Raw genomic sequence first — 25,712 nt, forward strand, 5'->3', positions numbered from 1 at the left:
ATGGCCGATCAACACCGCCCTCCTGCTGAGAAAGGCCAACCTAGCAACCTCTTGGATAATCTTTTCAATAATAAGGAGTGCACAATGTGTAAAGCTCATACCATAATGATTAACAGCCTGACCAAGCAGCTGAAAGAGCTGCAAGATGACTATCACTCTGATAGGAATTCTAAGAGGAAAAAATTGGACAAAAGAAAGAACGAGATTGAAGCACTGCAGGAGCGCTGCAGCCATGGAACATATACGCTCTCTCACCCAAAGCTACCAAGCGGAAGCATCAACCAAGGCAAGTGTCCGGAATCCGGACGATTCAGTCACCCAGCACTTCTCATAAGGAATGCATTGCAAATACTGCTGGATAGGAGGCTCTTTTGTTAGACAATATAGTCGTCTTTGTTTTAGTTTCTGTTTAAATCAAAGAAGCAAGGAGGAATATGGGTCTGCGTACCCACTTTTGATCCTCACCCTTCAGACAAATTTCCCGGATGTAATAGAACTATGTAATGCTGTTTGTTTTATAATATAAAAGTATCCGACTTGGTTAAAAAAAAAAAATGTATAGAGTGCATTCTATAATATAATTTTATTCCATTTTAAAATTTTATATTTTCAATTAAACATTTTTTTAATTATAACTTCAGTTTTTTAATTTTTTATTTATTTTTTTATAATAAAATTTGTATAAATTTTTTATTTTTATTTTTATAATAAAATTTTAGATTTTATAAAATTTGTATTATAAGAAATTTTTTGGTGATAATTATATTGGAGAAAATATAGTTAAAGTGTTTCAAACTAACGAAACAAGATAAAGAACCAGATTTAAATATATAAATAATATAATAAATTATTTAATTTATTTAAACTCAAAAAATATCTAATTTTTAATAATAAATAATTTCCACCATAAATCTAAGAAATGATAGACAAAATACATCATTTAATAATTTAAATGCTTATAAATACACTAAATAAATAAAATAGACTTTTTTCCTTTCATTCTATAATTTTAATTTTCTAATTATTATATTAAATAATAAATTAATATTATTAAAAAATATTATATTATAATAAATTTAAATTTTAAATAAGTTTAATTTTAAAATTATAATACATAAATTAATAAACTATTACATCATTCAAAGGTTCTATTAGGTCACACCATATGCAGCTTGATAAAATTTCATACGTGAACAAAGTTTAAAGCTGTCCTCCACTAAACTTTATACCAGACAATCTATGTTTGAAAAGCATTCAGGGGATACAAGGCTCTAATAATAATCTATTCAATAATCTATTGACAACTTTAAGTAAAAACATTGTATTGTCACAAGCATTCAAACCGGATTAAGGCAGCTCAAAGGGACCCGAGAGCAAACTATAAATTACTAAATTTAAAGTAACAAGTAACTCAATTTACCATTTGCTAACGAATGTAATTACATTGAAATTTTAGTCAAGTACATAGCACCCTGAAGAAAAATGCGAAATGAATAGTTCAGAAATATTGTTCCGGTTTTAAGGCTACATACATTGCACCCAAGAAGAATTGACAGTTTAATAACATTCAAATTTTAATCGTAGTACGTTGCACCATAAGCAATAGAAACTATCACTACTTACATGTCCATAATATATACTTTGCTTCCCACTAAAAGATGCTTTCAAATTGTTGGAGATTTTTCTGTTAAAATCCCAAAAACAAAATAAACTGAACACAGAAACAATGCTCTGTTTTGCTCCAGGATCTTAGCACATGGAAGCTTTAAAACTATTTCTAAGAACAAAGTATTACACACCCATAAAAAGATTTGTATTCATTAATATAAAATTCCTGATACAAAATTCATCCTCTTTCACTCAGAGGGATTCACCAAAAACATATGCAGTGCTACTCTATTCATTCATTTCCTTTCCCATTACATTGTGCATACTACGTTGTTTCGTATTACATTTCATGTTAAACAATAAAATTTTTATTCACATGCGCTGCTGCGCTTCACCCTTGTCTCTCACTCTCTCGACAAACAACAACACAAAAAAAACTTACATACAAAATTTGAATGAATTTAATGAACAAAAATGGAGTCTCATGCTGTGAACTGCTCGAGGCTGTCCTTCTCGTCCTTGACTGAGCTGAACTTTAATTGCGGTAGCTGAGAATTCAATATGCAAGAGTTGGATAGCAACCTGCTTCCTTCTCGGCCATACTGTGAATTGAAGGCAGCTGCCTGCTGCACTGTACTGCTCCATGCTTGCTTTAATCAATGTTGCGCCATTGAAAAACACTGCCCACTTTAACACTTTTAAATATCAAATGTCCATTGATGCAATATTTTCTCTATCGGGTCCGCCTTTCGGGTCGCAATGCATATCTTAACCGGCCAATCCTCTATTTCTTTATATTTGAAAATACACGCAAAAACGCTGCAAAATCATGAAAAATGGCTTTGGCGGATTTCAAATATTATACAATTTGGCTTCGAAAACCCATCGGGTCCGGGTTTCATCGCTATCGACACTCATATATGTAAATGCTATGCACCACTGGTTTCCCCGATTGCGATCTGCCGATACCGCCTATTCCTCTCTTTTCTTTATATTTCGTTATATAACGAAAATGCGCCAAAAACCATTGAAAACGGCCTTAGCGTGGACCTGAAAGTTTATCAGAAATTATTTATAATGCTATCGGGTCCGATCCATCGGTTCGGATGCATGTCAAATGTAAAGGCCCTGTCCCTTTGGCTGTCCCGATAGTGACATTGCGATGCGATCCCGGCCATTGATCCTGATGCATGATCGATGGTTCTGATCGAATCACTATATCGCATCGCTATGCCACTGCTGATACCTCTGATGTTCCGATGTTCCAACCCGCCGATGCAATATATTTTAACTTATGCCTGAAAAACATTAAAAACATAGGAAAAAGGCCGCTGGTGGAACTGAAACAACATGAATTAAAATGTTGAATACCCGTCGAGTCCGGCTCATCGGATCGCAATTATATATATGTGCAAAAAGGCTCCGCCACATTGAAAACGCCGATAGCGATACGCCGATTCGATATCGGCGATCGCTCATCGCAAAATATAAAGGCCTCTTTGTAAGTCCTCCACTGCGACTTCGCCGATGCGATATCGGTGATCGCTCATCGGCGATGTCTTGTGCCCCGATCCTTGGTGAAGCACACGGTGATTGTCTTCATGCTGCTGCACGGCTCAACTATTGCGCAGTTAAAATTACATTTTCAACACTCCCTTTTAATTTCAACTGCTGGGCATTCAGTCATACCCAAACACTTCCTCAAAAATTCAAAGCTTTTCTGATCCAATGGCTTTGTCAGAATGTCTGCTCCCTGTTCATGAGTCCTGCAATGTTGTAAAGTGATTAATCCATTGCTTACCAATTCTCTGATGTAGTGAAACCTTGTGTCAATGTGTTTCGTTCTCTTATGAAACACTAAATTCTTTGATAATGCAATAGTTGAGCTATTGTCACAAAAAATCACTGTTGCTTTTGCTTGCTCTTGGCCTACGCTCCTTAACATTCTTCTCATCCAAACTGCTTGACACGCTGCTGTTGTAGCTGCCACGTACTCTGCTTCTGCTGTAGACAACGCCACAATTGGCTGTTTCTTGGAAGCCCATGAAATGGCTCCTGAACCCATGTGAAAAACATAACCGGATGTGCTTTTGCGATCATCCACACTTCCAGCGCAATCACTATCAGTGTATCCAACTAAATCTGAACATTCTGAAGTAGTATATAAAATTCCAAACCTTTTAGTACCTTTGACATACCTCAGAATTCTTTTTGCTGCCTGCCAATGTGCCTCTTTTGGCCTTTTCATAAATCTGGAAATTAAACTAACAGCAAACATTATATCAGGCCTAGTTGCAGTTAAATACATAAGGCTGCCAACTATGCTTTTGTACAAACTAGGATCAAAATCCTTGCTGTTGTTCTCTTTGCTGAGTTTTAATCCCATTACTGTGGGAGTGATTGCTGCCTTGCACTCTTGCATGTTAAATCTGCCCAACACTTCATTTACATATTTTGCCTATGAGATAAAAATTCCATTTTCATTTTGATCTACTTCTATTCCTAAGAAGTATCTCAGAAAACCCATGTCAGTCATCTCAAATTTTTCTTTCATGACTGTTTTGAAATTTTCAATGAGGTAGTCATCATTACCTGTAAAAATCACATCATCAACATACAACACAACAATTAAAATTTTACCATCCTTTTCTTTGATGTAGACGGTGGGTTCTCCCTCACATTTGTCAAATCCATTTTCCAGTAGATAGGAATCTATCCTACTGTACCATGCTCTTGGTGCTTGCTTCAGCCCATAAAGAGCTTTCTTCAATCTGCACACTTTGTGCTCTTGGCCTTTCTTCTCATATCCTAGAGGTTGTTCAATGTAAACCTCTTCCATTAACACTCCATTTAGGAATGCTGACTTCACATCCATTTGGTAAACTTTCCACTTGTTTTGAGCTGCTATGGACAGCACTGCTCTCACGGTTTCCATTCTTGCAACCGGTGCGAAAGTCTCCTCATAATCTCTCCCATACTGCTGCTTGTATCCCTTGACAACCAACCTTGCCTTGTGTCTTTCTATTTTTCCTTCAGCATTACTCTTGGTCTTGTAGACCCATTTGACTCCAATGACTTCTTTACCTTTTGGTAGCTCAACCAAATTCTATGTCTTGTTTCTCTCTATGGCATTGATCTCCTTATCCATAGCTTCTATCCATTTCTCATCTTTAATTGCATCTTCGAAATGAATAGGGTCATCAACATGACAATATAAGGCAAATAATGAATTCATACCTTCATCATAAAAGTCACTTAGATTTCTAAACTTCTTACCTCTTTCATTTGGTGTGCAAGTGCTTGAAGATGCACTTGAATTTCCTCCTTGTGGTGTGCTTGGAGAAACACTCTCATTTATCCTCAAGGGTGTTCCTTGCTGTCCTTGTGTTGGTGCTGCTGTTTGGGGATGTGTTTCAGCCAACTCTTCATCATTTTCATCATGAGACAAACAGTTTTTAACATTAACTGTTTTCTCTATGCTTCCATCCCAAGCTTCCTCTTCAATGAACTGAACATCTCTGCTCACAAAAAACTTCTTGGTAGATGGAATATACAGCCTGTAAGCTTTGGATTCCTCACTGTATCCAATGAAGATACATTTTTCCCCTTTGCTGTCCAACTTCTTCCTTAGCTGATCTGGAATGTGTGCATAAGCCACACATCCAAAAACCTTCATGTGGGTGACTCCTTGCTTTCTCCCACTCCATGCTTTTTCTGGCACTTTGTTCACCACTGCTTTTGTTGGACACCTATTCAAAATATATACTGCACAATGTATAGCTTCAACCCAATAATCATTTGGCAAATGCTTTGCCTTCACCATGCTCCTCGCCATATCCATGATGGTCCTATTCTTCCTTTCAGCAACTCCATTTTGCTGCGGAGTGTACCTTGCTGTAAATTGCTTATGAATTCCATTTTCTCTACAAAACCATAGGAATTCTTTGGAGATATACTCACCTCCTCTGTCTGTTCTCAAAACTTTGATGCGCAGCCCACTTTGATTTTCCACAAGTGCTTTGAAATTTCGGAATTTTTCAAACACTTCACTTTTGTTCTTCAAAAAATAAACCCAAGTCTTTCTTGTAAAATCATCAATAAATGTTAGAAAATATTGGCTGCCTGCTTAAGATGGGGTTTGCATTGGTCCACATAAATCTGAGTGGACAATCTCTAAGGGTGCCTTTGCCTTTATGCTTTTCCCTGATGTAAAACTTTCTCCGTGTTGTTTCCCCAAGATACAACCTTCACAAAGGCTGTCCGGTTTCTCTATCAATGGTAATCCCCTTACCATTCCTTTTCTGCTCAACAAGTTAAGACCTCCAAAGTTGAGATGTCCAAATCTCAAGTGCCACAACCAATTTTCATCTTTTCATTGGCTTTGGAAAGCCTCTTGGGTAACTGCTGCAATTACTTCTTTGTTTCTCAAATCTGCCCTTATTCTAAGAGGGAACATCCTGTTCCTTGTCATATTTACTTCAGCAATACATCTTTTGCTGGGTGCTCTATCCATGATGGTGCATACATCATTCTCAAAGAAAACATTGTAACCCTTTTGAACAAGCTGTCCAATACTCAAGAGGTTACATCTCATTCCAGGAACATAATAGACATCTGCTATGGTTTTCTTTTCACCTTTCTTTGTAAATATTTTAACTTCTCCTTTTCCCATAACAGAGATTTTTCTATCAGTCCCAAGTGTGACTTGTGACTTCACACTTTGATCTAAAGCAGAAAATAAAGCTATGTTTCCTGTCATATGGTTACTGCAACCGGAGTCTAGAAACCATATATCTTCACTGTTTGTTTCAACCATGTTACAAGCTAAAAACACATTATCTTGGCTGATGTTATCTCTAGTGATATTTGCATTAGGTCTATTACTCACATCATGCTACTTCTTCTTACATTCATTGGCATAATTCCCATATTTTTTACAGTAATAACATTGGACATTGGATTTTTCATACCTTTGCCCTTGAGCATGATGTTGTCCTCTTTGTTGGCTGCTGCCTTGGCCTTGATTCTGATTTGGATTGTTGCCTCTTCCTTGAGTATTTGCTGGACTGTTTCTTCCATCTCTGTTTTGGCTTCTGCCGCTTCCTTTCTTGTTTCCTCTGCCTTGACCTCTTCCTCTTCCAAAGGACATCTGGGTCTTGAAGGCTTGCTCTAGAGATGAGTTTTCATTTCTACTCAACCTCTGCTCATGTGTTATCAGTGATGCATGAAGTTCATCAACTGAAAAGTTTGAGAGATCCTTTGTCTCTTCTATTGTGGTGACAATCACATAGAACCTTGAGGGTAGGACTCTCAATATTTTCTCCACAATCCTCCTTTCTTCAAGAGTCTCTCCATGAGTCCTTATCTGTGTGACCAAACCAATCACATGTGTGAAGAATGAGTCAATATTGTCTAACTCCTTCATGCATAGGTTCTCAAAATCTTTCCTCAGCAACTGTAGTTTTGCAGTCTTCACTTTCTCCACGCCTTGATAGGCTGTCTTGAGAGTTTGCCATGCTTCTTTGGATGTCTTGGCTGCAGCTATCCTTGGAAACACACTCTCATGCACTGACTGATACAAACATACAAGGGCTTTTGAATCCTTCTTCCTATTGCTCTTCAACAAATCTTTCTCTGCCTGTGTTAAACTGTTAAACTCATTTTCATTTGCTGGTTCTTCAAATCCATATTCAACAAGTTCCCATAAATATTGAAAAGTAAACAGGGCTCTCATGGTTATTTCCCAATAGTCATAGTTTTTCCCATTAAACTGTGGGAGCTGGGTATTAAACATACCCATACTAGTGCTTGTGCTGGCCATTCCTTCAGCTTCTTTGACACCTTCAAAGAGCCTGAACCTAGCTCTGATACCACTGTTGGGGATTTTTCTGTTAAAATCCCAAAAACAAAATAAACTGAACACAGAGACAATGCTCTGTTTTGTTCCAGGATCTTAGCACAGGGAAGCTTTAAAACTATTTCTAAGAACAGAGTATTACACACCCATAAAAAGATTTGTATTCATTAATATAAAATTCCTGATACAAAATTCATCCTCTTTCACTCAGAGGGATTCACCAAAAACATATGCAGTGCTACTCTATTCATTCCTTTCCTTTCCCATTACATTGTGCATACTACGTTGCTGCGTATTACATTTCATGTTAAACAATAAAATTTTTATTCACATGCGCTGCTACACTTCACCCTTGTCTCTCACTCTCTCGACAGACAACAACACAAAAAAAAGTTACATACAAAATCTGAATGAATTTAATGAACAAAAATGGAGTCCCATGCTGTGAACTGCTCGAGGTTGTCCTTCTCGTCCTTGACTGAGCTGAACTTTAATTGCGGTAGCTGAGAATTCAATGTGCAAGAGTTGGATAGCAACCTGCTTCCTTCTCGGCCATACTGTGAATTGAAGGCAGTTGCCTGCTGCACTGTACTGCTCCATGCTTGCTTTAATCAGTTCCGCGCCATTGAAAAACACTTCCCGCTTTAACACTTTTAAATATCAAAGGTCCATTCATGCAATACAAATGACCCATTGTCTCTGTCCTGATCGGAAGTTGTTTATGTTATATTTTCATTTTATATATATTTTATGTTATTGTTTGGTTCGCTATTTTTTCATTTTATTTATTAATACTGTATTATTTCTATCAAATAAATAAACAAAATGTAAATGTAATAAATTAATGATTACCAGAATATCAAAGATTCAAACCTTCCCGGGCATAAACCGCTGGTCTCATCTCGGCTTCCTTACGAAGATTAATTTCACTAGCAGTGCAATTCATGTGTTCTCTCATAGTTATTTCACTGCCAAAACACCCAGTAAAAATCGAACAAAAAGAAACTTGTGGAGTATTATTAAAATCAAAATAGTTTACAAGTATCACTAAGACTAAAAGACCAGAAATTTTCAACTCTGCCCTGTTTTCGATGCGAAAACCAAACAAAACACGACGCTGTTAAAATAGCTATTACTAGCAATTGTCCCAAAAGGTACAAAGAGAGGCCGATAGGATTATTAAATTGGAATTGTTGAATTTTTCTAGAAGAATTAATTTGTTTGTGGAAAACCTTGTTTTCTTGGACTGGATCATTGTGCAATTACTTTTCTTTAGATGTTTTGTTTATATCTATATTACAAGGAACACATTGAATGTCTTATTTCATTTTAGAGTAAGTTAATTACCCAAAATCAAGAGGTTAACTTAATTACCCAAAATCAAGAAACCTCTATAGATGGTCAAGCATATACGAAGCTTGCTAGTGACCAAGGCAATAACCACCATGACTATCCCCTACCAATATATTTCATTGAAAACCATAATTGTATATTGCATTTAGAAAGTCAAAACATAATTTTGGTTATAGCAATGAGAGCTTGGACTCATTACTATTATAAATCTTTATTATTGTAAATCCAAAGGTATAGTTTCAATTTTTAGTAAGCGAAGCCTTAAACCAAAACCCAATAATGTCTCCTGCCATTCCACATTCTTTGCGAGTTTATAAAGTTGAATTTTATGGTCGTGTTTTGAATGAGTATAATTTACTTAATATAAAATTAAATAATTTATATTTAATTTTTAATTTTTTTAAATGAGTTAAATTAAGTTTATGATATATAATGTTTATATTTAAAATGAATTTTATTTAATGGTAAAAATGAAATTTTTTATTAAAAGATAAAGTTTAATTTTTATTAAAAAACTTAAAATATGTAAATAATATTAGTTAAAAAAATTATAATTTATAAAAAAAATTATTTATTTTGAAATTAACTATATTTATATTTTCACTTAGTTTAATAGTCATGTTATAAAGTATTATGACTATTCTAGAAAACAACTATTTATATTATTATTATCTTCTTACTCTGTCCAAACTCTGAAACAGAAATATCACCATTCTCTTACTCACTCCAAACTCTGAAACAAGAATAAGCCCACCCAAACTCCAAGAAGTATTGATTGAATTATTTGTTTTTATCCCTTATAATCTACCTCTACCTCCAATTACAGTTTTAGGGCTGAATTTACCGGGCACAGTTGTCATCAGCGGTTGGCAATGTATGGAAAATGTTTAAGAATTTTTGTCATTCAATAACAGAGCACCTACCTCCAATTACAGTTTTAGGGTTCAATTTACCGGGCACGGTTGTCATCAGCTGTTGGCAATGTATGGAGAATTTTTGTCATTCAATAACAGAGCACCACATTGGGAAGGTTATGTTTCAGAAAAAATGGTGTTAAAAAACACCCTTCGTGGAACCCTGCATTAAATATATATATGGAAACCTGGAAAGCCTTTTCCTCATTGAGTGTCTGGGAATGTGCACTTCGGACTACTTTGATGAAGTAATGGGGAAATCAAATATCACTGGAGGTAAAAGACTCCGTAAATATTGAAATAACCCTAATCCTAAGCACGTAATAAGGCTATGTCAAAATATCTATCTCCAATCTGTTACATTGCAATCAATCTATTCCAATTTCCTATTTCCTTTTCTGTTGCATTAAGTTATTGAAAAGGATTTCCTATTTCTTTTTCTGTTGTATTAATTTATTGTGAAGGGGATTGTAGATTAATCCACCTGTTTTTTTATGATCCAAAGATTTATTTTCTTCTGCATTGGCATACAATCCCATCATTTTATCTTTCTTTATCATAAAGCCAAGTAGCTAAGCCATAAACTCCTCTGTAATTCTTTGCTATATGCAACAACGAGAATTCAATTTAAATTTAAATAGACAAATTGATATGCCATTGGAAAGGCATCAGAACATAATTGAATCGAATCAAGAAAAACAAGGAAATTACCAATATTGTATTGCATACTAAATTAGATCTGCCAAACGCATTAAACCCTCTAAAACTCTTTTCTGCCTGTGAAAGAAATCAACAACAAAGATTCAGAAGCGAGAAATTTAAATTTCAATGGACAAATTGAATTTCCATGGAAAATGAATCGGATAAACTTAATTAAGTAAAGAAGAAAAAGGAAACCGCAGAAGAAATCTCATCACCATTTTATTTTGCATTTGAGAGTGCATGATCCCGCCATTTTAGTTTTCTTTATCATAAAGCCAAGTAGCTAAGCCATGAACTCCTCTGTAATTCTTTTTGCTATCTGCAACAACAAAAATCCAATTTAAATTACCACTATTATATTATATATTAAATTAGATCGTCAAACGCATTAAACTCTCTGTAATTCTTTTCCAGCCGTAAAAAAATCAACAGCAAAATCTAATTTAAATTTCAAAGAACAAATTGAATTTCCACTGAAATGAATCGGATAAACTTAATCAAATCAAGAAAGGAAACGAAACCACAAAAGAAATCTTACAAATATACTGCATTAAGCACAGTGCTCCACCTGTTGGGAATTTTCCGCTAAATTCCAAAACAAAATAACTGAACAGAGAACAATGCTCTGTTTTTGCCACAGGATCTTAATACAGGGAAGCAAAGAAAAAAATTCTGAGCAGGCAGAGTTTTCCACATACAAATAAAACTTGTATTCATTAATAAAATGCCTCATACAAACTTCTTCCTCACACAGAGGGATTACACCAGCTCCAAAAAGAAATTTACTCTGTCTCTGCAACAGAGAGTAATACTCTGTTTCTTAAAAATTAACACACTGCTGTAAATATAACATTTCTTACATTTACTGCTGTAAATGTAATTCCTTACATTACATTTCAACCAAAAGAAAACATTCACAGTGCTGCGCATTTCACTTCATTGCAATACATTTCAATCTTCCAACAAAAATTTTTATCTCGCGCTGCTGCGCCTCTCAAACTACCTCACACTACTGCGTTCTCCTTTTTTTGTTTCACATATACTATAAACAACATAACCAAAATACGTTTATGTGCCCATACTTCCGTGTAAAAAAGAAACATTAAAATTAAAGATCTTACCAACATTTTACAAATCACATTAAATTCATTAAATTACTTCGCTGACAAAAACTGTGGTCAAACAAGGTTTACTTCACGCAAGCTCCATGTGTTGGACTGTACGCAGCTTTCGCTTCGATCAACGGTGGACAACCAATCTTTCAATCGAACGGTTATCGCACGATCAATCCAAATGAGCTTTACCTTCCGGGAAAAAAGTGGTTTTGGAACAGTGTTGTGGCCATGTGTCGGCTGATGTATAGTATCGCATCCCCTCCAGAGAAAACCACTGCCTCAGAAAAAGTGGTGCGATAAGGTTCAGCGGTTTTCCGGAATTTATAACGCACTTTGCAGTCGCTGTTGCCATGACAGATTCCGGCAATGCTCTGCAGTTGAAATTACATTTCAACACTCCCCTTTAATTTCAACTGCTGGGTTATCAGTCATACCCAAACATTTCCTCAAAAATTCAAAACTTTTCTGTTCCAATGGCTTGGTCAGAATGTCTGCAACCTGCTCTTGAGTCCTGCAATGTTTTAAAACAATTTCTTCGTTGCTTACCAATTCCCTGATGTAATGAAACCTTGTGTCAATGTGTTTCGTTCTCTTATGAAACACTGAATTCTTGGATAATGCAATAGCAGAGCTATTGTCACAAAAAATCACAGTTCTTTTTGCCTGCTCTTGGCCTAAGCTCCTTAACATCCTTCTCATCCAAACTACTTGACATGTTGCTGCTGTAGCTGTCACATATTCTGCCTCTGCTATAGACAATGCTACAATAGGCTGTTTCTTAGAAGCCCATGAAATGGCTCTTGAACCTGATGAGCCCCAATTTTGGTACAATTTGGGCTCATTTTTGGCCTATTTTGCTTGCTCAAACCATTCATTTTTATTGTTTATGCATACACTTCTTAGTTTATTCATGTTGTTTGTAGGAGAAAGGATAGGCACTTTATCTACGTAGCTAATGCATTGTGATTCCAGGTTTTGGCATTAAAAGGGAGCAAAAGACAACGAAAAGGTGGCAAGGAGACAACGAGTTGGCATTGCTGACGTAAGGAGAGGTTGTCCACGGTCTTGGGGGACATTCCTCGTGATCCTCACCAAGAACTCCGAGCCTCACTCCATCCTCCCTCCGAGCTTAATACACGGCCAGCTGTTCTACAGGAACAGCAGTTCAAAACTGCTCTACAGGAAACAACATTTATGATCATCCTACAGGATTAGCGGTTAAACTATAGATTGAACAGCCGAGCTCCTAGAATCATGGATACTTGTTGGAGCATCGTTTTGTATAAGTATAGAGGCCTTAGCCTTGGTTAGGTTGTTGAAACTCTCGTATTACTATTGTAATTTTGGAGCACAGCTCAAGTTTCGTTCTCTTTTGTAAGCCAATTTGGCATGTTATCAGATTATGAATAAAGAAGGCCACTTTTGAGTTAGTTCTGAGTTTTCTCAAGGAGCTATAGCTCTCAGGTTAGGGCCCAACCTGAGAGCCATAGACCTCCTCAGTGTTGTAATGCATTTACCATTAGTTCCAGCACTTGAGTTTGTTTAGTTTCCTATGCAATTCGGATTTCCAGCTTGTTAGTTTAATTGTTTTCATTAGCATAGATAGGACTGGTATGATGCTTTGCTTTCAGTATTCAAGTTTGATAGGTTGGTAGAATAAATCTCTTGGAGCTCCAACAAAAACAGGTTGTAAAGGTTCACTGCCATCTCACTGTTTGGGATTGGGGTGTAGACCATGATCAGCCACCAAAAAGAACAGCAGTCGTTTCATCTCCACGCAAGCTGCCACATGAACGTTTGTATTGAAGATCCATTCATACATTCTCGACATTGATCCATACTGCACTCTCACGCATTAGTTTCATTTCTTGTTTTCCATTTCGGATTTATAGGTTTCATGGCATAATAGGTTAATGAATTTCTTGTTTTGATGCACAGGTCATTTGTTTCATTTACACTGCTCTTTCTCAAGCCACTTCCTTCGTCGTTTTCTCCATCCACCTGCAAGTTCTATTCACCTTCTATCTCACTCACTTGCCCTCCAACTCTCTCATTTCACGTACAGCTCCATCTCCTGCACTCTCGTTGATTCCACCTTTCCAAAACATCAACCCATTGCATGCACCCTTCCTTCGTCTGACTTTCCATTTCCTGAGACATCATCAGGTCCATCTCCATCTCCCTTAGCCTCCCACACCATTCCATTTCTCCTCCATCACTCCAACCACTCACAGTAGGACATCCTGTAGCCATTTGTAGACATCCTGTAGAAAACAGAGTATCCTGTAGGATCCCCTGCAGCCTTCCTGTAGGAGGCCACTCACTTCGTTGCCGAGCTTCTGAATGTGAGGGACCTCTGTGGATGGGTGCTAAGGATCCCTAGGGACCTTTCCTAGCCTCCCCAACCTGTCCCACACTTTCCTTCCTTCTACATCCCACCTGCACAATCAAACCCTAATTAGGCCAAGTTCACACTCATTCCACACACCTAAAGGAAAAACACATTTCTCATGATGCAAGTAGCTTAGACCCATGCATTTACACTTGTTAGAGGTAATGACAGCATTCATAAGAGTTGCATCCACATTCTTTGCATTATAGAGGATAGACTAGTTAAATTAGGGTTTCATAGATTTACATGCTTTAAATTGCTTTTGATTCAGTTTGTCAAGTAGAGTAGCCTTCCTTTGAGTTAGCTTTCGTCCATCATTGATAAAGCTTCTTCTGTGAGCCTATAGAAGTTGGCTTAAGCCCTAGCGGACTTGTGCCAGCTGACCAAGTGACAGCTGCGACAAGGGCTAGTACTTGTGCATACAGCACCGTCGCTTCCAAGTTTGTACGAACTACCGGGTTGATAAAATTAAGAGACAGGAAGCCCCAGGAGTTGTAGCATTATTGCTACAATACTGGAGCTCACCATCTTTTTGGCGCCGTTGCCGGGGAAGCGTCAGAGTATTAGTAATTGTTGCTTTTCTTCTACTTTCGTACTCTTACTTCTGCTAAGTAGTTTGCTTCATTTCCATTCTGCAAAAGTAGCATAGACTTTCCTGCTTTCCTAGACTAATCTTTCCTGCTTTCTTAGATTAATATTTCCTGCTTTCCTAGATTAATATTTCCTGCTTTCCTAGATTAATATTTCCAATTCCGCAAATTTCATTTGAGTAATCTAGTTAGTTGTAGATCACTTTGTTTCAGTTTTGCAGGTACAACAAAAAAAAACAAAAGCACTAAAAACATAGAAGAGTCCTTTCCCTTTCATGCCTCGTAGGAACCGAGATAGATCAGGCAAATTCCTACCAAACACCCCCACCACATCACTTAGTCACCCTTCACTCTTCGGTGGTGACAGTGATTCAAAGGAAACTATAGGTGAACGTCCCAAGACATACCGAAATCCTATAGAAGAAGAAGAGTTAGAGACCACTCCACCTAAAGCTATGGCTAACAATAGAGAGGATGAGAGGATAGAAGGAGCTTTCCCCATCCGAGAGACCAATGGTGAGATGAAAATGAAAAACATTAGCCCCTCTGCTTTGCCTCACTTCCATGGAATGACCATTGAGGATCCTGATACCTTCCTATTTGAGTTTGCTGTCCTCTGTAGGACCTATGACTATACTGAGGATGAACAAAAGCTAAAACTTTTCCCTTCTACTCTCAAGGATGCAGCACTACGCTGGTTCATGGGTTTGCCTGGGAATAGTATCACCACATGGGCTCAAATGCAGCAAGCCTTCAACACCAAGTACCGGGATTATTGTAGGTCCAAGGAAACAAAGGGGGAAATCTTTCGGATGACCATGGGAAACGATGAATCTTTAGAGGACTATGAGGAAAGGTTCCAACTTAGTTACAAGTGGGCCAGGTGCACACTTAACCCTGAATCCCTTAAGTTGGTTCTGCTCCAAGGAGTACCTGAAGATCTCTTAGATACCCTTCACATGTTAGTTGGGGGGGACATTTACCAACTGCCTTATGAGGACATCAAAACTGTGTTTAGAAATCATTCTAGGGCAGCTAGGAAACGAGGTAGAGGAAACCTCCTCTCCACTGGTGTCCCTTTCTCCAAACATGAGTTTACAAACCAATTAGAAGACCTTAAGAGTGAGGTGAGACATACCATCGCCATGCAGCTGGACACATTCAGGATCCAGCAAAAGAAAGAAGAAGCTGAGAGAGCCCTGGCTGTCTTCTGCCCTAGGTGCACAAGAAGACATCCTAAGAACGAATGCCCATTGCATTCGGTTGAAGTGTGTTTTGTTTGTGAGGAGGACCATCCTACCAATCAATGTCCTACCTTACCTGGGTTTAAAGCCATGTACCAAGGGACTGAAGCCCCCACTGAACCTCTCTACTTCATCAACCAAAGGAGGCCACAAGGATCTAGACCCTATCAGCAGGGAATGCAAGGGGCACCACAAGCCTATTACAACCCCAACCAATCGATTCCTATGCCTTCCTGGGGTCCCCCTCCTCATCCTTCTTGGTCCATGCCTCCGCCATGGTCTTATCCACCGCAGTATCCTACTCAACCCACTACTCATTCATATCACTCACATGCCCAGTCACAGCCTCAGTGGAGTGCACCTCAGTCGGGGTGGAGGCCTCAATACAACAATCCTCCCGCCATTCTGCCTCCACCTCCAGTTCAGCCACAACCATTACCTCCTGCTCCTCCAAGGCAACCTCAAATGCCTGCTCAACCGAACCCGAACCCCAACAATAGACAGGCTCAGCAGGTATATACTGGGGAGACCTCATGCCCTACCTATGCTGTGGAGATCCAGGAGATCAATCTTAGATCTGGAAAGACTCTTCCAGATCGCCAACCTCCTCCCCCAGAGGATGAGGAAAACCATCAGGAGAGTGAACCAAAACCTATTCCACCCTTTCCTGAGAGACTTACAGCCACCACACAACCCAACCCGGAGGAAGATGAGCTTCTGGGAGAGCTCAAGCAGTTGTGTGTGAAGATACCCCTTCTCCAGGCCATCAAGGATGTGCCAATCTATAACAAGCTGGTTAAGGAGAAGTGTTTCAAACATCCAAGCAGACGGAAGAAAGATGCTTCAACTATCAATGTCATAGGACAACTGTCTGACCTTATGCTAGGACAAGTCATCTGCCCAAAGTACTTAGATCCTGGAAGTCCTGTAGTAGATGTCCACATCAATGGCACCATCATACCCCACACCCTGATTGATCTGGGGGCTGCCATTAATGTAATGACCAAGGATACCATGTGCAAGCTCAATCTTCAAGGTTCCTTGAGGAAGACCTCGACAGTACTGCAATTAGCAGATCGCTCCACTGTGACTCCCGAAGGAATTGTGGAGGATGTCTTGGTCTCTATTGACTCTTGGGAGTATCCTGCAGACTTCCTGGTTCTGCAACCAAAGGCAAAGCTTACTGGATATCCCCTCATTTTGGGAAGGCCTTGGTTAGCCACTGTAGATGCCTATATCAGTTGTCGTGCCAGAAATATGACCATCAAAAATGGTCCTATGTCCAAGCAACTTGTCATATACCCTCCTGCCCAACCCTCTTTAGAGCATGACTTACCACTCTAGTTGGAAGAAGGAGAAGAAGACGAGGTGTATTCAGCACCTCTATGTACCATAGAAACCAATAGAAGAAATCCCCCAATCGAGGATGATTTGATCGAGAACTTGATCCAAAACCCACCTACCAGTGCACTACCTTTAGAAAAATTGGTGGAGGATGCCCAAGCCAGCACCTTAGTGGATCTTTGTACAACCAACCCTGTCACTCCCAGAGTTAAGAATGTGGAATTCGGCCCTGAGAGAGCATTGAAAATCAGCTCCTCCCTATCTCCTTCTCAGGAAAAGGAGCTGTGCAACCTGTTGGCCAGCCACTTAGATGCTTTTGCTTGGAGCTATAAGGAGATGAAAGGAGTCCATCCCTCGGTCTGTACTCATCATATATACATCAAAGAGGACTGTAAACCGGTTAGGCAACCGCAGAGGAGAATGAATCCAGCCCTTAAAGACATTGTCAAGGAAGAATTGCAAAAACTGTTAGATGCCGGATTCATCTACCCCATCTCAGATAGTGAATGGGTGTCCCATCTAGTGTTGGTTCTCAAGAAGAATGGGAAGTGGAGGATCTGTGTAGATTACCGAGAGCTGAACAAAGCTACCAAGAAAGACCATTTCCCTCTACCTTTCATAGATCAAGTGTTGGATGGACTGGCAGGAAAGAAGTTCTTCTCTTTCCTGGATGGGTTTAGCGGGTACAATCAAATCCAAATCAGCCCAGAAGACCAAGATAAGACCACCTTCACTTGCCCTTGGGGTACCTTTGCCTACCGAGTCCTTCCCTTTGGGCTATGCAATGCTCCTGCTACTTTCCAGAGAGCTGTCCTAAGCATCTTCTCGGAGCTGGTCCATGATACAGTGGAAATCTATATGGATGACTTTACTCCTTATTGGGCCAACTTCCAGGAAGCATTGTCCAATTTGGGAAAAGTCCTCACCAAATGCATTGAGATGAACCTGTCCCTCAGTCCCGAAAAATGTGAATTCCTGATGACTGAAGGGACCGTGCTAGGCCACACCATCTCTAGCCAAGGATTACAGGTGGATCCTAACAAAATTGCTCTAATCAAGAAGGTTCCACCTCCACAAAAGGTAAGGGATGTTAGGAGTTTTTTGGGATTAGCGGGATACTACAGGAGATTCATTAAGGACTTCAGCAAGCTCGCCTCGCCATTGTTTGGCTTGTTGGCAAAAGATGTGGAGTTTAAGTGGACTGACGCTTGTCAGAAGAGTTTGAATGAGTTAAAGGACAAGTTGGTGTCAGCACCAATCTTGAGAGGTCCAAACTGGGCCCTACCTTTCCACATCCACACTGATGCCTCAAACAAAGCCATAGGGGCAGCTTTAGGACAAATTGAGGAAAAACTTCCATATGCCATTTATTTCGTTAGTAAGAACTTGTCCAAAGCTGAGCTGAATTACACTGTAACCGAGAAAGAGTTCTTAGCTGTAGTCCATGCACTAAACAAGTTCCGTCATTACATTACCGGATATCAAACATTTGTACATACTGACCATGCTGCTATTAGATATTTGATGAATAAACCAGATGTGAATGCTCGTATTATTAGATGGTTACTTTTATTGCAGCAGTTTGATCTAACCATTGTTGATAAACCAGGAAAAGAAAATGTTGTTGCTGACTTCTTGTCTAGATTGGATTTGTCTGCAGATGAAGATGGGACGGTGGATGACCAGATGCCTGATGAGCATCTGTTTGCTATCTCAGTACTCTCTCCATGGTTTGCTGATATAGCAAACTACCTTGTTTCAGCTCAGTTTCCTCCGCACCTCTCTTCAAAAGAGAAGAGCAAAATCATCAGAAAGAGTGCCTCATTTACATGGATTGGGGGCAACCTGTTCAAGCTTGGCCTCGATCAGATCTTAAGGCGTTGTGTAAGGGAGGAGGAAGTCTTTGACATTCTCCTCACCTGTCATGATGGGCCTTGTGGAGGACATTTTGCAGCAAAGAGAACTGCCTTCAAGATCCTGCAGGCAGGCTACTATTGGCCCACACTTCATCAAGATGTCAGGAAATATGTTAGCCAGTGTGACCAATGCCAAAGAATGGGGAAACCGACCCAAAGGGATGAGATGCCTCTCCAACCTCAAGTGACTCTCGAGCCATTTGAGAAGTGGGGCATGGACTTTGTGGGCCCAATCAATCCCTCTTCGAGGCAGAGATCCTACATCATAGTGTGTACTGACTACTTGACAAAGTGGGTAGAGACTAAAGCAATCAAAGCAGCAACTGAAGAAAAGGTGGTCGAGTTCTTAAGAGAGAACATCTTCTACAAGTTTGGCTACCCAAGAGAGCTGGTGACCGATCAAGGGAGCCAGTTCACATCCAACTTGGTTGAAGATCTACTAGCTCATCACAAGATCAAGCATAGGACTTCCACCCCCTATCATCCTCAAGCAAATGGGCAGGTGGAAGTCACCAATAGAGCATTAGAAGGGATCTTGACCAAAGTGGTGAGCAGCAGCAGAAAAGACTGGGCAGATCGCCTAGTTGAGGCCACATGGGCTTACAACACCACTTGGAAGACCACCACCGGCTTCACACCTTATGAGCTGGTCTATGGGAAGAAAGCTTTGTTGTCCATTGAGTTTGAGTATAACACTTTGAGGTTGGCAGCTCAGCTGGACCTAGATCTCAGCCATGCACAGCAAGAAAGGTTATTGCAGCTGAATGGACTGGATGAGCACCGCATGCAGGCCCTCCTTCACTCAGAAGTGGTTCAACTTCAGAGGAAGGTGTGGCATGACCAACATCTCCATGACAAGCAATTTCAGCCGGGAGATTGGGCCTTGTTGTATGACTCCAGATTCAAAGATTTCAAGGGGAAGTTGAGAACTAGATGGCTAGGACCTTATGTGGTGGAATAGTGCCATGACAATGGATCTGTCCTCATTCAAACCATTGATGAGGAATCCATTCCCATGCTTGTCAATGGGCACCGATTGAAGATCTATAGAAGACCTCTCTCAAGACAAGAGTTTATCAGCACTATGGAGAAATCTGTTTTGGTCATAGAGAAGGGTTCTGCCTCCACTTTGGGCATACCCTGAAGGATCTAAAACACACACAAAAAAAAAGAAAAAAAAAAAAAAAAAATAAAGATCCTTGGGTGAAAACCTCTCTGAGGCGCCCAAGGCAGGCAGTAGGGGTGAAAACTTCATTGAGGCGCTCCTATTGTCTTTCGAAAAAGAAAAGAGAGAAAAATAAAGATCCTTGGGTGAAAACCTCTCTGAGGCGCCCAAGGCAGGCAGTAGGGGTGAAAACCTCATTGAGGCGCTCCTATTGTCTTTCTAAAAAAAAAAGAGGAAAAAAGAAAAAAAAGAAGGAAAAAGCAATCAACACCATAAAAGGTTTGCATGCAGATGTTCTATGGAGGAGAAGAAGCCTACCACTCCAAGCCAGGGGCCTTCATCATGCTAGCAAAGGATGTCATCAGCACCACCTCCAAGAACAGCAATGTTTTTTTAAGGTATGTGCAATTATTATCATGCTTTGGATCTTCTACAGGAGGATACAATTTTTCTACAGGAACAGACAGTCTTCCTACAGGAAGACGCGGATCTTCTACAGGAAAGTGCCAATTTTCTACAGGAAGCTCTGTGTTCTACAGGAAACTTCCTGTAGAAGGTTACGATGGCCGAAATGTGTTTCAAATGAAGATCTAGCGACTGAGGAGTGGATTGAATGCATGCATGCCAATGATGGCACCCCTGAACATTGCCATTATCGTCCTCCACCATCCTCATCACCATGCAACCAAGATCCCTGCAGCAGCACAACAAAGTAATCAGTTCTCGTGAGAAAGCATCTGTCAAAGAAAAACTAGGCACCGAGAACCATACCACATCCACGTTGATACATCAGAAGCGCTGGGATCATGATCGAGAAGCCAGAACCACCAGCATGCAGCATACACCCGAGGAGAAAGAACGGTGACAAGACCCCTCGCGGGGACCCTGTAACAGTTCAACCTGCTCAAGTGAAGACCGTTCACAGCACCGCCATCTGAGATCAAACACGGGCGCATGAACGCAGAACCATTCACTCCATCGCCAGCATCCTGTAACCACAAGCCTACAGGAATGTGCAGCCACATGCAGCAGGTAGATCCATCGCTCAAAAAACTGGAAATCATGTGCAGCCGCGCGCAGGTAAGTGTTCTAATCCTTCTCTCCATCAAACTGCATGATTATTACTTCGATTTGTTTTGCATGGCATAAAGGTGAATGGTTGAGCGGCCTAAAGGCCAGTGATTGGCCACGTCGGTTAGTAAAGGGATAGTCAGAGGACGAGGTGGCAGCCACGACGAAAGAAACACGCAGCAAGCACGTGAAGATCAGTCCCGTCAACCGAGAAGTGAAGTTTAACCGAAAAGGGCGGCGGCAGATCTGTGGGAATGAATGCGGCAACAAACGAATGTGCAGGCGGATGATGGGTGACATCACCCAACGGTCCGGCGGGGACAGCTCACCCCCGCGCCACGAGCTGCGCCGATTCAAAATCTAATCGGCTCGATTAAGCGTGTATCTCCATCAACCTCACTTCAAAACTCGAGTAGATCCTCTGCTTACCTCTGCATATTGATACGCCGAGCTCTCGGCTACCTAAACGCTGGTAAAGCACCTCTCGACCGCCAGCCAACTAAAGCTCTTCCCGAAGCCTGCGCACTGCTCCTACAGGAACAGTTTCTACAGGAACGCCGTCCTACAGGAAGCAGTTTCTACAGGAACGCGGCTCTACAGGAAGGTGAAGTCTTCACGTAAAAAAAGGTGGCAGAAAAGAGGTAACCCTGCAACTCCTTCCGCAATTGTTTTTTAAAGGTGGCAAGGCCTTTAGTCACAGTGTGGTCATAAAAAATTGGATTGCCGTGCCTATACTATCGCTCCTACAGGATAGCTGTATAATCAACTGTGGTCTGAAAATTCATTGCATGTTCTGTCTTTAGACCGAATTTCCTGTGTATCCACCACCTCTGGTATAAACCACTGTGTTCATCATGCCTGGCGGGTTTATCAGGCGAGAGCCCACTAATTCAAATGCATTAAGGAGAAACCCGGCAGTGGTTGAGCTCTTCACTAGAGCGCAATGGATGCCTTTCTGTGATAAACTACAGGGCTACGATGATGAAGTAGCCGAGGAATTTTTGCAGGCTCTACAGCCTAAATCACAGACATTGGCCACGGTAACCTTCAGAGGTCTCAGCCTCGAACTCACCCCAGAGCATATCAGTCGGATTACAGAGCTGCCCATGGGTCTGTCGTGGGACAAAGAAGAGCGGAAGATGAGCCAGCAAGCAAAGAAGGAGTTCTTCCCACCGGAAGAGTCATTCACCGAAGATAAAAATGGGGTAAGAAGGACGAGCCTAACACCACCGTGGAATGAAGTCAGTTTGCAAATAATGAAGTATATTACGTGTGAAGGCCGGTTCAGTATAGTATATGCATATCATTTCCGGCTCCTCACTGAGTTAAGGCACGGAATTGACGATCCTGTAGACCAAAAACTAAGCATCCCTTATTATCTTCTACAGTCCCTCATGGAGTGTGCTACCAAACTAAGACAGGGCATCCCTGATCAGATAGCCCATCATGGGTTAATAAAATTGCTTGTGGAAGATGCCTTGCACTCATATAAAGTTCCCCTCTCCTGGGAGTCGTTTAGGAATCTGACACGAGATGGAGACATTAAAATGCTGATCAAAGAGACTGGCTCCTCCAGCACTGAAGACAAGGAAGAGGTGGCTAAGGAAGAAGAGGCTAAAGAAAAAGCTGACTCCCCCATCCTGTCAGCAAGAGAAATAAGGTCAAAAAGCAGAAGAGACAGAGTCGGGGAAAGCCACGTCAGCCCAATTACCTCTCCAGCACTCGCAAGCAAACAAAAGGATCAAACCACCGTAGAAAAAAAAGAAAAAGGGAAGACACCTACCGCTACAGGAAAGGAAAAGCAGGCTTCTACAGGAAGCCCAAAAGCAAAGACCAAGGCTTCTACAGGAAGCCCGACACCAGCGTCTACAGGAAGCACAAGGGTGCAAGAACAGGCTTCTACAGGAAGCCATGCACAACCAAAATCTGAGAAGCAGAAGGTGGATGTTTTAGCCAGAGAGGCAGCGGCCGTATTAGCTGGCCTCAGTACGCCACCTAAGCCAAAGAGAAAAAGGAAGAGGGACCCTCCTCTCTACTTCAAAGCACGGAGGAGTGTTCGGATAAAAACAGGGAAACCACAGCAGCAGTCCAGTAGCCCAATTGTCATTAAGGACACCCCTGTTTCTCCCAAAGACAAATCTCCCTCAAAGGTCACAGTTACCTATGAAAAGGGCAGCCCGAAGAAGAGCACATGGCAAGACCGAGTGGACCTGTTGGACGAGAAAACCAGGCTACAGGAAGCTGAGAACGTCCTACAGGATACCTTAGCTCGACTACAGGAAACCGAACAGAAAGAAGAAGGAGGACCTTCATCACCCAGGGTGGATGAGGCAGAACCCCCTCAAGAAACAGCAAGAGAGCATATACCTGAACCTAGTCCTTCACCCAATCTGAATTCATATTACACTTTCTTGGAGGCAGGCAATATCATCCCACAAAAATTCACTGTACCTCTATTCTTCGAATTGGAGAAAGAAAGAGTCTGCTCCCATACCTGGATGCAAATTGCCAAATCAAAGGGGGTGGGGGACATAGGCCCTCTACAAGATCAGCTCAGGGAGGTCAGAAGTGAGTTCACTATGGCTAAACATGTGGCTAGCTGCCAGCAGGCACTTCTACAAAAAGAAAACCAAAAGCTACGGTTGCAGCTGCAAGAACTCCAGGCAAAGGCAGGACTATCCTCCAAGGGCATCACATCTGAACAAGAAGGCAAGAAGGAGCTGACCACCAATATTGAAGGACCAAAAACAGTTCTACAGGAAGAAGAACAGCAGTTAAGAATTGAGGTGCAAGCCTTAGAGGAGCAGCTGCAACAAAAGGGGACGCAATTGGCTTGCATGGCTAGTTGGGCCATGGAAGCCTTGCAGTGCAGACATCCTGCAAAGTCCTATGGGCTGTACTTAAAGGATCAGTGGCTACAATTCCAGATCAACACCCTAGCACAAAGAGGTATTGAGCAAATTCATGACCCACAACAGTTTACTGAAGTATGCAACACTAGCTCAGCAGAGGATAAAGCTAAGCTAGCAGAATTTTATATCCACAATCTAATTCTGCCCAATGAGGTCTCTTGGGATCCCAATATCGCCTTGGGCGATATGCAACTAATGGCTTTTGCATCATGGCTAAATCATGAGGATCAGAGAGCCACTGAAGAGAAATCGGTCATGAACCGGGAAGTGAGTGAACCATTGTATATTCGGGCAGAACTAGAAGATCCGGTTGCCCTCACCTCAGCCCGCCAACAGTTATCCAATGATCCTGCAGCTTCCTTGAGATTTATAGACCAGCAAGCCCAAGCAATAGCCCATTTTGAAGACATGGACAGACTCTTGGGAGAAGCTGCTGGCCATGCTTGTGCACGTAGATGGCATGCTTTGGCACATAGCTTGAAAATCAGGGAATACCATACCCCGACCAGAATGAGGGAAGCATTTGCAAGGGTTGACCTGTACAAGAAATCAGTGCAAAGACTTCAGGCCAGCTGGATTGGCCTCAAACTCAGCCCTCCATTGTTGCTAGGGTTGGTTGAAGGAGGTACAGGAAAGGAAGAAAGGGCACAATGGGAAAAAGTGGAAAATACAGCAGGGTTTCATATCAACCATGAAGACATCACCACAGAAGCTTGGGATGTAAGGGGAGTAGTAAAGGCCATGAAGGATGAGGATCTTGACTAAGTTGCTCAAGGATGAGCAAATGGTTCAGCTGGGGGGTGATGATGAGCCCCAATTTTGGTACAATTTGGGCTCATTTTTGGCTTATTTTGCTTGCTCAAACCATTCATTTTTATTGTTTATGCATACACTTCTTAGTTTATTCATGTTGTTTGTAGGAGAAAGGATAGGCACTTTATCTACATAGCTAATGCATTGTGATTCCAGGTTTTGGCATTAAAAGGGAGCAAAAGACAACGAAAAGGTGGCAAGGAGACAACGAGTTGGCATTGCTGACGTAAGGAGAGGTTGTCCACAGTCTTGGGGGACATTCCTCGTGATCCTCACCAAGAACTCCGAGCCCCACTCCATCCTCCCTCCGAGCTTAATACACGGCCAGCTGTTCTACAGGAACAGCAGTTCAAAACTGCTCTACAGGAAACAACATTTATGATCATCCTACAGGATCAGCAGTTAAACTATAGATTGAACAGCCGAGCTCCTAGAATCATGGATACTTGTTGGAGCATCGTTTTGTATAAGTATAGAGGCCTTAGCCTTGGTTAGGTTGTTGAAACTCTCGTATTACTATTGTAATTTTGGAGCACAGCTCAAGTTTCGTTCTCTTTTGTAAGCCAATTTGGCATGTTATCAGATTATGAATAAAGAAGGCCACTTTTGAGTTAGTTCTGAGTTTTCTCAAGGAGCTATAGCTCTCAGGTTAGGGCCCAACCTGAGAGCCATAGACCTCCTCAGTGTTGTAATGCATTTACCATTAGTTCCAGCAC

At 40.9% G+C, this 25,712-nt stretch overlaps 1 pseudogene; it reads left to right on the forward strand.

Annotated features, from left to right (window-relative positions):
* The window catches only part of LOC149147710 (callose synthase 12-like), a 35,804-nt pseudogene continuing 10,092 nt past the window's right edge, over positions 1-25,712 (forward strand).

Source organism: Pinus tabuliformis, chromosome 9, assembly GCF_031772625.1.
Source record: "Pinus tabuliformis cultivar Carrire ecotype Pingquan chromosome 9, CPIR1, whole genome shotgun sequence".
Taxonomy (NCBI): domain Eukaryota; kingdom Viridiplantae; phylum Streptophyta; class Pinopsida; order Pinales; family Pinaceae; genus Pinus; species Pinus tabuliformis.